General features: G+C 41.3%; 1 protein-coding gene across 3 annotated transcripts in view; it reads left to right on the top strand.

The window, feature by feature from the left end:
- Positions 1–8,585: 8,585 nt before the first annotated feature.
- LOC134337583 (semaphorin-4E-like) overlaps positions 8,586–14,470 on the top strand; it is a 76,556-nt gene continuing 70,671 nt past the window's right edge. Inside the window, exon 1 of one of the 3 annotated variants that reach the window (XM_063032729.1) lies at positions 8,586–8,651. The gene's annotated coding sequence lies outside the window, so the exon portion shown is untranslated. The other 2 variants (XM_063032726.1, XM_063032728.1) reach the window with 2 other exon arrangements.

The raw sequence follows: 14,470 nt of genomic DNA, 5'->3' as shown, positions 1-14,470 counted from the left end.
ATGATCAATTGGTGAAACTGGATTCTTAGAATCAGTAATTTTTATGTAGGCATGTTTCTTACTTCTCTCCTTTTGCTCTGTTCCTTTTAAAGCGCAACTCACAGTTTCCAGTTTTGACAAACAATTTTATCATTCATTTTGGATGTGAAGAGGATAAAGGGATATCAGACAACACACATTGAAGTTGCTGGTGAACGCAGCAGACCAGGCAGCATTTCTAGGAAGAGGTACAGTCGATGTTTCGGGCCGAGACCCTTCGTCAGGACTAACTGAAGGAAGAGCTAGTAAGAGATTTGAAAGTGGGAGGGGGAGGGGGAGATCCGAAATGATAGGAGAAGACAGGAGGGGGAGGGATGGAGCCAAGAGCTGGACAGGTGATTGGCCAAAAGGATATGAGAGGATCATGGGACGGGAGGCCCAGGGAGAAGGAAAGGGGACGGGGGGGAAAGCCCAGAGGATGGGCAAGGGGTATAGTCAGAGGGACAGAGGGAGAAAAAGGAGAGAGAGAGAGAAAGAATGAATGTGTGTATATAAATAAATAACGGATAAGTAAATAAAGGGATATCAGAATCAGGATTATTACTATCAACATATGTAATGAAATGGGTTGATTTGTAGCAGCAGTACAGTGCAAGATATAAAAATTATTATTATATGCTATAACATATGGAAAATAGTGTTAAAGGTGAATAATGAGGAGGTGTTCATGGACCATTCAGAAATTTGATGGTGGAGGAGAAGAAGCTGCTTTTAAAATGTTGAGTGGTTTTCGGGCTGCTGTTGGTAGTAACATGAAGAATGCATGTCTCAGATGGGGAGGGTCTTTAATGGTGAATGCTGCCTTCTTGAGATACTGCCTCTTGAAGATGTCCTCAATGGCAGGGTTGAGTCATGCTCCTGATAGTTCTAGCTGAGTCTACAACCCCCTCCAGCCTCTTGCAATCCTATCCATTGTAGGTTCCATACCAAACTGTGATGCAACCAGTCAAGATTGCTCTTCACCATTCATATAGAGAAATTTGCAAGCCTTTGGAGAAATCCTAAATATCCTCAAACTTCAAATGAGGTAGATTGAGTATGTTGTTAACACTGAAAATTAGCACTGAAATAAAAGAATGGCCATGACCTACTTCCATTGATGAGCAGATACAAGGGTATGATTGGTAATTGGCTGTCTCCTGCCCTGTATCAGCACATTGACCAGAAAAGATAACATCCTTTCTCTTTCTACAGATGCTGATTATTCCCAGTGTATTATAAGACCATAAGACATAGGAGCAGAATTAGGCCATTCAGCCCATCGAGTCTGCTCTGCTATTCAACCATGACTGATTGATATCCCTTCAATCCCATTCTCTTGCCTTCTCCCCATAACGAGCGCAGTGGATACAGAGGAACAGATGGATGTTATTTACTTGGATTTCCAGAAGCGTTCAATAAAGTGCCGCATAAAAGACTTATCCATAAGATAATGATGCATAGAGTTGGGGGTGATGTGTAAGCATGGATAGAGGATTGGTTAACTAATAGAAAGCAGAGAGTTGGGATACATGGGTGTTACTCTGGTTGGCAATCAATGGTGAGCGGTGTACCGCAGGGGTCAGTGCTGGGCCCGCAACTGTTCACCATATACATTAACGATCTGGAAGAGGGGACCGAGTGTAGTGTATCTAAGTTTGCTGATGACACTAGGTTGAATAGAAAAACAAATTGTGCAGAAGATACAGAGAGTCTGCAGAGAGATATAGGTAGGCTAAGTGAGTGGGCAAGGGTCTGGTAGATGGAATACAATGTTGGTAAATGCAAGGTCATCCACTTTAGAAGGGAAAATGAAAGAGCAGATTATTATTTAAATGGTAAAAAATTGCAGCATGCTGCTGTGCAGAGGGACTTGGGAGTGCTTGTGCATGAATCACAACAGGTTGGTATGCAGATACAGCAGGCTAGCAAGAAGGCAAGTGGAACGTTAGCCTTCATTGCAGAGGGATTGAATTTAAGAGCAGGGAGATTATGCTGCAATTGTACAGGGTACTGGTGAGGTCACACCTGGAGTACTGTGTGCAGTTCTGGTTTCCTTAGGATATACTGGCTTTGGAGGCAGCGCAGAGGAGGTTCATCAGGTTGATTCCAGAGATGAGGTGGAAAGACTATGAGGAAAGATTGAGTTGCCTGGGACTGTACTCGCTGGAACTCACAGGTATGATATTGTGGCCATCACTGAGACCTGGCTAAAGGATGCATGTCTCTGGGAGCTGAACGTCCAAGGACACACGGTGTATCAGAAGAATAGGAATGTAGGCAGAGGGGGAGGTGTGGCTTTATTGGTAAGAAATGATATTAAATCATTAGAAAGAGGTGATATAGGATCGGAAGGTGCAGAATCTTTATGGGTTGAGCTAAGAAATAGCAGGGGTAAAAGGACCCTGATGGCAGTTATTTATAGGCCTCCAAACAGCTGCAGGGATGTGGACTACAAATTACAACTGGAAATAGAAAAGGCTTGTCAGAAGGGCAGTGTTATGATAATTGTGGGGCATTTTAACATGCGAGTGAATTGGGAAAATCAGGTCAGCACTGGATCTCAAGAGAGAGAATTTGTAGAATGTCTGCGAGATGGCTTTTTAGAACAGCTTGTTGTTGAGCCCACTAGGGGATTGGCTGTACTGGATTGGGTATTGTGTAATGAACCAGAGGTGATTAGAGAGATTGAGGTGAAGGAACCCTTAGGAGGCAGTGATCATAACATGATTGAGTTCACTGTAAAATTAGAAAAAGAGAAGCCGAAATCTGATGTGTCGGTATTTCAGTGGAGTAAAGCAAATTACAGTGGCATGAGAGAGGAACTGGCCAAAGTTGACTGGAAAGGGACACTGGCGGGAAAGATGGCAGAGCAGCAGTGGCTGGAGTTTATGTGAGAAATGAGGAATGTGCAAGACAGGTATATTTCAAAAAAGAAGAAATTTTCGAGTGGAAAAAGGATGCAACCATGGTTGACAAGAAAAATCAAAGCCAAAGTTAAAGCAAAGGAGAGGGCATACAAGGAAGCAAAAATCAGTGGGAAGACAGAGGATTGGGAAGTTTTTAAAACCTTACAAAAGGAAACCAAGAAGGTCATTAAGAGAAAAAAGATTAACTATGAAAGGAAGCTAGCAAATAATATCAAAGAGGATACTAAAAGCTTCTTCAAGTATATAAAGAGTAAAAGACAGGTGAGAGTAGATATAGGACCCATAGAAAATGATGCTGGAGAAATTGTAATGGGAGATAAGGAGCTGGCAGAGGAACTGAACGAGTATTTTGCATCAGTCTTCACTGAGGAAGACATCAGCAGTATACTGGACACTCAAGGGTGGCAGGGAAGAGAAGTGTGTACAGTCACAATTACGACAGAGAAAGTACTCAGGAAGCTGAATAGGCTAAAGGTAGATAAATCTCCTGGACCAGATGGAATGCACCCTCGTGTTCTGAAGGAAGTAGCTGTGGAGATTGCGGAGGCATTAGCAATGATCTTTCAAAAGTCGATAGATTCTGGCATGGTTCCGGAAGACTGGAAGATTGCAAATGTCACTCCGCTATTTAAGAAGGGGGCAGGGAAACAAAAAGGAAATTATAGACCTGTTAGCTTGACATCGGTGGTTGGGAAGTTGTTGGAGTCGATTGTCAAGGATGAGGTTACAGAGTACCTGGAGGCATATGACAAGATAGGTAGAACTCAGCATGGATTCCTTAAAGGAAAATCCTGCCTGACAAACCTATTACAATTTTTTGAGGAAATTACCAGTAGGCTAGACAAGGGAGATGCAGTGGATGTTGTATATTTGGATTTTCAGAAGGCCTTTGACAAGGTGCCACACATGAGGCTACTTAACAAGATAAGAGCCCATGGAATTACGGGAAAGTTAAATACGTGGATAGAGCATTGGCTGATTGGCAGGAAACAGAGAGTGGGAATAAAGGGATCCTATTCTGGTTGGCTGCCGGTTACCAGTGGTGTTCCACAGGGATCAGTGTTGGGGCCGCTTCTTTTTACATTGTACATCAACGATTTGGATTATGGAATAGATGGCTTTGTGGCTAAGTTTGTTGACGATACGAAGATAAGTGGAGGGGCCGGTAGTGCTGAGGAAACGTAGAGTCTGCAGAGAGACTTGGATAGATTGGAAGAATGGGCAGAGAAGTGGCCAATGAAGTACAATGTTGGAAAGTGTATGGTTATGCACTTTGGCAGAAATAATTAACGGCCAGACTATTATTTAAATGGGGAAAGAATTCAAAGTTCGGAGATGCAATGGGACTTGGGAGTCCTCGTACAGGATACCCTTAAAGTTAACCTCCAGGTTGAGTCAGTAGTGAAGAAGGCGAATGCAATGTTGGCATTCATTTCTAGAGGAATAGAGTATAGGAGCAGGGATGTGATGTTGAGGCTCTATAAGGCACTGGTAAGACCTCACGGAGTACTATGGGCAGTTTTGGTCTCCTTATTTAAGAAAGGATGTGCTGACGTTGGAGAGGTTACAGAGAAGATTCACTGGAATGATTCCAGGAATGAGAGGGTTAACATATGAGGAACATTTGTCCGCTCTTGGACTGTATTCCTTGGAGTTTAGAAGAATGAAACATTTGGAATGTTGAAAGGCATGGACAGAATGGATGTGGCAAAGTTGTTTCCCTCTCTGGTATGAGAGGGCATGACTTAAGGATTCAAGGGCGCCCATTCAGAACAGAAATGCGAAGGAATTTTTTTAGTCAGAGGGTGGTGAGTCTATGGAATTTGTTGCCACGGGCAGCAGTGGAGGCCAAATCATTGGGTGTATTTAAGGCAGAGATTGATAGGTATCTGAGTAGCCAGGGCATCAAAGGTTATGGTGAGAAGGCGGGGGAGTGGGACTAAGTAGGAGAATGGATCAGCTCTTGATAAAATGGCGGAGCAGACTCGATGGGCCGAATGGCCTACTTCTGCTCCTTTGTCTTATGGTCTTATGGTCTAATTCAGAAGAATGAGAGGAGATCTTATAGAAACATATAAAATTATGAAAGGGATAGATAAGGTAGAGGCAGGAAAGTTGTTTCCACTCATAAGTGAGACGAGAGCATGGGGACATAACCTCAAGATTAAAGAGAGTAGATTTAGGAAGGAGATGAGCAGGAACTGCTTTTCCCAGAGAGTGGTGAATCTGTGGAATTCTCTACCTCTGTAAATATATTTAGAAAAGGTTGGATAGATTTTTGCATAGTAGGGGAATTAAGGGTTATGGGGAAAAGGCAAGAAGGTGGAGATGAGTCCATGGCCAGATCAGCCATGATCTTATTCAATGGCAGAGCAGGCGCGACGGCCAGATGGCCTACTCCTGCTCCTACTTCTTGTGTTCTTATAACCTTTGACACCCTTACTAATCAAGAGCCTATCAATCTCCAATTTAAATACAGCATACCAAATGACTTGGCCTGCAAAGCAGTCTGTGGCAATAAATTCCACAGATTCACCACTCTCTAGCTAAATAAATTCCTCCTCACTTCTGTTTTAAAGGGACGTCCTTCTATTCCGTGGCTGTGCCCTCTGGTCCCAGACTTCCCCACTACAGGAAACATCCTCTCCACATCTACTCTATCTAGGCCTTTCAATATTCGATAGGTTTGAATTATTCTCCCCCCCCTCCATTCTTCTAAACCAGGGGTAGGCAACCTATGGCCGCGGAGGTATTTTGACTGGCCCGCGAGCAAATATTGATATACTATGCTTATCCGGCCCGTGAGCAATTTTTCCTTATTCTGAGTGTTTCACGCGACCACACTGATGGACATGCATTGCGTCTTGTTACACTGGTCCCAGGTTCCGTTTTATTCCAAACCAAACACTGGTATACTGTATACGAATGACGGGAAGGCAGACTGCCTTATTAATATGTATTAGATACTCTCTGTGCAAGCACAGGTTTTCAGATGGGATCATTCAAATTTGTAAACAGACGTAGCGTCACTGTGTTTTAACAAGAAATCCATGCTAAATGTCCAGATATTTACATGTGCTTCAATACTTGTTGAATAACTCGCGTTTCCAAAGAAGTAAATTCCAATGGCAATGAATACAAAACGCAGGAAGGTAGACGCTGAGTGCCAAAAAAGCAGTGAAAATGAAGGAAATGAACCCTTTAGTGAAAGGTTTTATTGGGAAAATTTATGATTTACTATTACAACAGGATAACTATCCTTTACTTAAGATTAAGCAAGATTGGGAAAGAGAGCTTAACATGATCTTGATAACAGAGGATTGGTTGCGAATTTTGAAGTTGATCAACTCTTCTTCGATTTGTGCTAGTCATTCTCTAATTCAATTTAAAATTGTACATCGTTATTATTTGACAAAGGAGAGATTGTCTAAAATATTTCCTAATGTGAATAGTCAGTATGATAGATGTAAAACTGAGATAGCTACATTGACACATATGTTTTGGTCGTGTTCTGTATTGAAACAGTTTTGGGGAAATCTATATTTTCTACAATTTCTAAAGCTTTAAAAATCAATTTACAACCAAATAAATTGACAGTTTTGTTTGGTATAATTCTTCAATATATTCATGGTATTTCTATATCAGACCAACACGTAATTGCATTTGTCACGTTATTGGCTAGAAGGGCTATTTTATTAAAATGGAAAGATGCCTCTGCTCCCACTTTGATACAATGGTTCTCTCAGGTGATGTTATGTCTTAGTTTGGAAACAATTAGAAGTCGAACTTTTGATCCTAGATTTGATTTTGAGAAAAGATGGGGGTCTTTTGCCCATTATTATCATTTGATTTGAGTTAATTAAGATGGTCCTTTTCTGATGCTTGGGTATATGGATTGGTTGGCGGAATGATATCTTTTTTTACGGAAGCTTGTATGGCGTATAGCTCCGGGTTTGTGCTCCAAATGGGTTTTTTCCCCGTTTTTTTTTGTTATCAGGGTTATTTTTTGTTTTAGTTAGTAGGGGTTCTTTTTTCCTTCTTTCCTTTTTCCAAAAAAATAGCTTTAACATTTTGTTTTTTTTAATTATTATTGACATATTGTTCAGTGTGGTTGATAGTTTAACTCTTATTTTACATATGGATATGTTGTCTTGATTATCTTGATGTAATTTTCTTTGTTGTTGATTTTCAACAATAATTAATAAAAAGATTTAAAGATGAAAATGAAGGAAATATCTGTGCCAGCTACGAAGTCTCAAAACGTGTTGCAGAAAAGAACTCTTACAAATGGAGAGTTTGTCAAAAAATGTTTACTGGCAGTGGTGGATATTGTTTGTCCTGAAAAGAAATCTTTATTTGCATCTATCAGCCTGTCAGCAAGAACGATCACACGGTGAGTTGAAGAAATGTCAGCAGATGCTAAAAGTTGTTTAAGGGATGCCTGCAACAAATTGCATTTTTTTTAAAATTGCACTTGATGAGAGTACAGACTTGAGAGACACTGCTCAACTTGCAGTGTTTGTGTGTGGAGTGCCCTCAACTTTTCAAATTTTTGAAGAGTTTATTCAACTAATTCCTATGAAGGACACAGTTACTGGGGCAGACATTTTTGAAGCTTTGCTGAAAATGATGTCAGAAATGAAACTTAATGTGTCAAAGCTAATTGGCATCATAACTGATGGGGCACCAGCAATGGTGGGACAGAAAAACTAAACTGAGTTCTTTGATTACTAATTGGCATCCTTGGTTAAACACAAATGATTTTCTAGCATGTGTTATTCATTAATTTGAGGCAAAACATACCTAGATGTATTTAAATGGATAATTCCCATATTTCAAATTTTTTATGGCATTTATCTGGCCCACCGTCCGCTCTTTAATATGCGATCCAGCCCACAGAGGCGAAAAGGTTGCCGACCCCTGTTCTAAACTCTAGTGAGCACAGACCCAGAGCCATCAAACACTCCTCATAGGTTAACCCTTTCATTTCTGGGATCTCGAGAACAACCCCCCCACCCCCGGAACCCTCTCCAGTGCCAACACATCTTTTCTTAGATAAAGGACTCAAGCATTCTGTTTTGAATTTTAGAATTACACTATCCACAGAAATTTTCTTCTTGATAAACCCCATTTTTAAAAAATTGGCCAGTATATCAAGGTAGACGTGAAGCACACTGCCTGACCTGTTTTTACAAAATGTTCAATGGTCAGCTCGACATAGACTACCAATCCCATATCAAACCCAAACCTACTAGGAGCAGACGAGCGCACTCAACTCAATTTGAAATACTGACTACCCAGTCAGATGTGTACAGCAATTCATTTGCCCCCGCACAATTAAGGCATCCTACCACAGTCACACAACCAAACCCAACTAAATTTAAGGCAGCTTTTCTTCTTCAAAAATCTCCTTCTTAAGCCCACCCTCCGCCACCTCCAGTTTAAATTCTATGCGGAATATTTTGGAGGATCAAGAACCAAGATATTTACAACCCAACTAATTTAATCGAATCCCACAATCCAGGACAAAATTCAGTCTCTCGCCAGTTGATGGCGTGTCAAGTCCACCCCCAATTGCCGCCAGGTTTCTCCAACAGTTTGAATCATGGGAACCCTTTCCACTGGACTTTGCTCTTGTTCAAAACTCAATTACGAAGGCTTGGTGGAAGTTGCAAGAGTTTTCTTCTGACTCGGAAACCGAATGTAAGTTGTAAAAAATTGGAGTAAATGATAAATCAATTACAAAAGACATAAACAAATACCTTCCTGTTGATATATGATTTACCTGTCTCAGGTGAAGAGGGCTGGGAATTTTTTTTTATATATATAACTAAAAGTTTGAGACGAAAGTTACGCTGCAAAATGGGATGTCGATGCCTAATGTTGTGGGCGGACGCCGGAGTCACTGCCCAGCGTGGCCAGCGCTCGTCCTCCCCGAGCTCTGGCCGTTGGGTTGGCATCGCGTGCCCGGCCGTTGGTGCCACTAGGCGAGGGGCAGGGCAGGGCAGGGCACTGCGAGAAGGCTTTGGGCGGAAGACGGCTTCATTCGACGATATCGACTCGGATAGCCGTAACTTGAGGGAGATCACAGCGTTTCTGACTGAAATGTTACTCCACTTTACCGATCGCGTTGGTAAGTAGTTGTTAAGCGACGCTGTTACTTCAAAATGTTGGGCATGGGCAGCCAAGCGGCGACTTCAGTGCTGGGCTGGAGGGACTTCTGCCGAGCTACTACCAGTGTATTTCTTCTGTTGTGAGGGTGGACAGCCAGCTTCCAGTGTTTGGATTGGTCTGACAGTTGGACTGAGATGTGCAATAGCTGATGTGGACCCATTTAGTTGTGACTTATTTGACCAACCACTCGCCACCAAATCAGAAATTTACGGGTTCGGGACCATTCCAGGAGGTTTGAAAACAAAAGAAAATCCGGCTGAGATTCCAGTGCGCGACAGAGAGGGTGTGTTACATTGTCGAAGATTTTCCCGTTCTAATAAAATACTGAATTGTTTGTTCTGTCAGATAGATTAGAAAGTTTCTAGGGGCACACAATTGACAGAGATTCCTGACCCTATACTGCTTCCATACAAAAGGAATTAAGCTAGACCTTTCTCCCATAGTCCTATCGATTATTCCCTATCAGTTACTTATTCTGCTTCCTTTTGAACATTACGATTGAATCTGTCACCACTACAATCTGTGGTAGTGAACCTAGACTTTTCCAAAAAATGTTTTTCCTCGTGTCACTTTTTGTTCTTTTGCCAATCACCTTCGCTCTTTGTCCTTTAATCCTTGGCCACTCTGTTGATGGGAATAATTTCTACTTGGCTAGTCTAACATACATTTAAATAACTCTGCCAGCATACTTTGTGACTTCTTTTCCAGTAAGTTTTGTTTCTCCAGTCTACCACATAAGGCAGAACATGACTCACTTGACATTGAACCAGTTTTGGTAAATCTAAAAGGCACCAGCCTGCTTGTGGCACCCTTCAATGCTTTATGAAAATCCAAATACACACTGGATCTACTGGATCTATAGAATGTGCTTTTGTAGAATTTACTTTATAGATCCTGGAGAAGACTCAAGCTAATTTTTCTAACGCAAACATGAGGAAATCTGCAGATGCTGGAAATTCAAGCAACACACACAAAAATTGCTGGTGAATGCAGCAGGCCAGGCAGCATCTATAGGAAGAGTTACAGTCGATGTTTCAGGCCGAGACCATTCGTCAGAACAGGATAATTTTTCTAATATGATTTATCTTTCATAAAACCACATTGACTTATTGCATTAAGCTTTCCTAAATCAACAGCCAGTTCTTCCATGATAATAGACTCCAGCACATTGGTACCAAAATATGTAGGAAGGAAATTAGACAAATTGGACACATGATATCTTTGACATATCAGTTAGCGGAGAATCCTAATAGCAAATGGATAACTAGGGAGAGAATAGCTCCTCTCAAGGATCGGCATAGTTGGCTATATTTTGAGCTACAAGAGATGTGTGAAGTTTTAAGTGAACACTTGTATTTACTGTAGAGAAGGTAACAACACAGTAGCATAGCAGCATAAGGCTTTACACCACAAGTAATCAGAAGATCAGGTTTCAATTCCTGCCGCTGTCTGTAAGGGGTTTGTACGTTCTCCCCATGACTGCGTGGGTTTCCTCCAGATGCTCTGGTTTCTTCCAATATTCCAAAGATGTACTGGAAAGGGTTAGTAAGTTGTGGGCATGCAGAATTGGCACCAAAAGGATGGTGACACTTGCACGCTGTCCCCTGCTCATCCTTGGTCTGTGATGGTTATTGATGCAACTAATACATTTCACTCCATGTTTAAGATAGCACTGTAGCCCAGCAGTTAGCAAAATAGTATTATAGCACCAGCAGCTCAGATTCAATTCTGCCACTGTCTGTAAGGAGTTTGTACATTCTCCCTATGACCATGTGAGTTTCCTCCGGGTGCTCTAGTTTTCTTTCACATTCCACATACCCAATCAAACTTTTCCATGGATGGCTTCCAGTCTGTTTGGGCTGACCGGAAGTGCACTGAGAGCGGTAAGCGTAAAGGAGTTGGGGGCTTACTGTTCTGGTTAACAATGGATGGTGCAATCCTGGTCATATTACAATCGAGGAACGTGTTTGTAGACCAGATATTGAACTTTTTGCTGTTGGACTCCAGCCATATTCCACCGAGATACAACACTGGGCATCACGGGAGGTTGTTCCTGCCTGTGGCCATTGAACTTTGCAGCTCGTTGTTTGATTGTTTGTGGTTTTTGTATTGCTATATTTATGCTCTATTCTTAGTTGGTGCGGCTGTAACAAAACCCAATTTCTCTCGGGATCAATAAAGTATATCTATCTATCTATCGATCAAAGACATATGGGTTGGTAGTTTAATTGATCACATGGGTGTAATTGGGCAGTGCAGAACAGGCTTGTTGGGCTGTAAACAGAAAGTGATAGAAATTAGGGACTTTACAGAAGTGATGCCTGGGAATACAGTATATTAATTCTGTCAAAACGGTGCATAAAAATGGATAAACCCACAAGTCCTGATCAAATGCATCCTAAGACATTATAGGAAGTAAAGAAAGAAATTGTTGAGGCTCTGGCAGAGATTTTTGTACCTTCCCTAGCTACAGTGTATGCGAGATACTAGAAAATTGGAAGGTGGTTAATGTTATGCTTTTATTTAAAAAGGACTGCAGGGACAAGCCAGTATCCTACAGGCTGGCAAGCCTAACTTCAATAGCGGAAAAGTTACTAGAGGATATCTGAAAGATGTGATCTGTCTGCACTTGGAAAGACAAAGAGCTGATTAGGGATAGTCAGAATGCCTTTGTGTGTGGGAAATCGTGTCTCTCAAATTTGCTTAGGTATTTTGAAGAGGAGATAAGGGCAGTGTGGTAGATGCTATCTACTTGGACTTTAGCAAGGATTTTGATAATATCTGGCATGGTAGGCTGGCCCTGAAGGGGAGATCACAAGGGATCCAGTGTAAACTAGACAATTGGATATAAAATTGACTTGGTCATAGTGGAGGGCTGTTTTTTTAACAGAAGGTCCATAAACAGCAGTGTGCTTACTTCTGCTGCTTGGATCCAGCATCTGCAGATTTTCTGTTGTTTTTGCTATTTCTTATGTTCTTATTTGTGTAGAAGCTCAGTTGTTGCCTTTTACCCCAGACTACTTCTGCAAAAGTAGTGCTTCTGTTAGCACATCTGACAGTATGGAAACAAGCCTCATGGCCCACTGAATCCAAAGTTGAAAGTAGATTTATTATCAAAGTACATATATGATAACATATACAACCCTGAGATTCATTTTCATATTCAATAAATCCAATAACCATAATAGAATTAATGAAAGACTGTACCAACAGGGTGGACAACCAGTGTACAAGAAACAACAAACTGTGGAAATACAAAAAGAAAGCAAAAAAAGAGACAATAATAATAAATAAATAAACAATAAATATGGAGAATATGAGATGACGAGACCTTGACAGTGAGTCCATAATTTGTGGGAACAGTTCAGTGAAGGGGTCAGTGAAGGTATCCCTACTGGTTCAAGATCCTCACGGTTGAGGGGTAATAACTGTTCCTGAACCTGATGGTATGGGTCCTAAGGCTCCTGTACCTCCTTCCTGCTGGCAGCAGTGAGAAGAGAGCATAGCTGGGATGTTGGGGGGTCATTCATGATGGATGCTGCTTTCCAGTGACAGTACTCTGTATAGATGTGCTCATTGGTGGGATGGGCTTTAACCATGATGGACTGGCTGTATCCACTACTTTTAGTAGGCTTTTCCATACAAGGGCATTGGTGTCTCCATACCAGGCTGTGTCAATATACTCTCCAAACTTCTCATAGAAGTTTGTCTAAGTTTTAGATATCATGTTGAATCTTTGCAAGCTTTTAAAGAAGTAGAGGCACTGCTATGCTTTCTTTGTAATTGCACTTATGTGTTGGGCCTGGGACAGATCCTCTGAAATGATAACACTGAGGAATTTAAAGTTGCTAACTCTCTCCACCTCTGATCCCCTGAGGATGACTGGCTCATGGACCTCCAGTTTCCTCCTCCTGAGGTCAGCAATCAGCTCTTTGGTCTTGCTGACATTGAGTGAGAAGTTTTTGTTGTGGTACCACTCAAACAGATTTTCAATCCACCTCCTATATTCTGATTCGTCATCACCCTTGATTTGGCCATTGACAGTGATATCATCGGCAAATTTAAATATGGCTTTGGAGCTGTGCTCGGCCCCACAGTCATAAGTGTAAAGCGAGGAGAGCAGAAGGCGAAGCACACAGCCTTGTGGTGCACTTGTGATGATGGAGTTTCTGGAAAAGATGTTGTTGCCAATCCGAACTAACTAGGGTCTGCAAGTGAGAACAACAAGAATCCAATTGCACAAGAAAGTATTGCGACCAAGGTCTTGAAGCTTTGATTAGTTTCATGTTGACTATCAAGCATTAATCCCATTTTCCCCTCTTGCATGCTCATCAACTCCTACACACCTGATTCTCCTGCCACCCTTCCACATTATAAGCAATTTATAGTAGATAATTAATCTTCTTGGCCTAGGAAGAAATTGTACAGTAATGGACAATGCATAAACTCCCATCAGGATTAAACCTGGGCGACAGGAGCTGTAAGGCAGCAGTGCTATTTATTGCACAGCCATACTATTCCTAATCTGGTTTGGTATCACCTGGCATATAAGGTATTAATAATGATGGATTTGGCTAATTCTTTTGAATATCATGTGAAGATTGTTGGATTCAGTTTTTCATAATGGCCATTGTGATACAAGCATTACAAGCACTTATCCATCCGGGCAAGTGTGGACTACTTCATTATCGAAGAGTTCTGTGTGAGGCTGGATGTTATGCAGTCCTTTGAACATAAAAATTCCGATCAATGAAATGCAGTTAAATATAGTTGGGTTAGGAGATCCATCTCAAAGACCCACGATGTTCTGGGGTTGAGGTGATCGGCCTCCAACAAGTAAACTCATGTTCCTTGTAGCGGTTATAAAGCAAGCCATTTAAGATGTTTTCCCTCCTTTCCACACTTCTCATTGATTTAATATTATACTGTGAAATTAAATACTATTTGTTTGGCCACAACTCGCCTTGCCTTCAGAATTTGGTTCTATTGTCTGTGTTTGGACCCAATCTTAATGAAATCTGATTGTCATTCACCATATATATACTGTATATACCCCAAACGAATCGGCGTTCCTCTAAACCAAGGTGCACAACACAATGCATATAACTGATGCACAACAAATAAAGTAATATTACCTCAAATAAATTAATAAATAATAAGATGTATTCCATAAGATTGACATTTAGCATAAGGGGTACTTACAACACAAGTTTAAAAAGTAAACCTTATAATGCTCTGGCTATTCATTAGTGATGAGACCTGGATGGTCGTAGGAAGTTCAGTAGTCTCATGGCCTGGGGGAGGAAGCTATTTCTCATCTCAACTGTCACTGTCCTAATGCTGTTGTA

This window comes from Mobula hypostoma, chromosome 24, assembly GCF_963921235.1.
Source record: "Mobula hypostoma chromosome 24, sMobHyp1.1, whole genome shotgun sequence".
In the NCBI taxonomy this organism is placed as follows: Eukaryota; Metazoa; Chordata; class Chondrichthyes; order Myliobatiformes; family Myliobatidae; genus Mobula; species Mobula hypostoma.
This window is presented reverse-complemented; position numbering and strand designations above follow the sequence as displayed.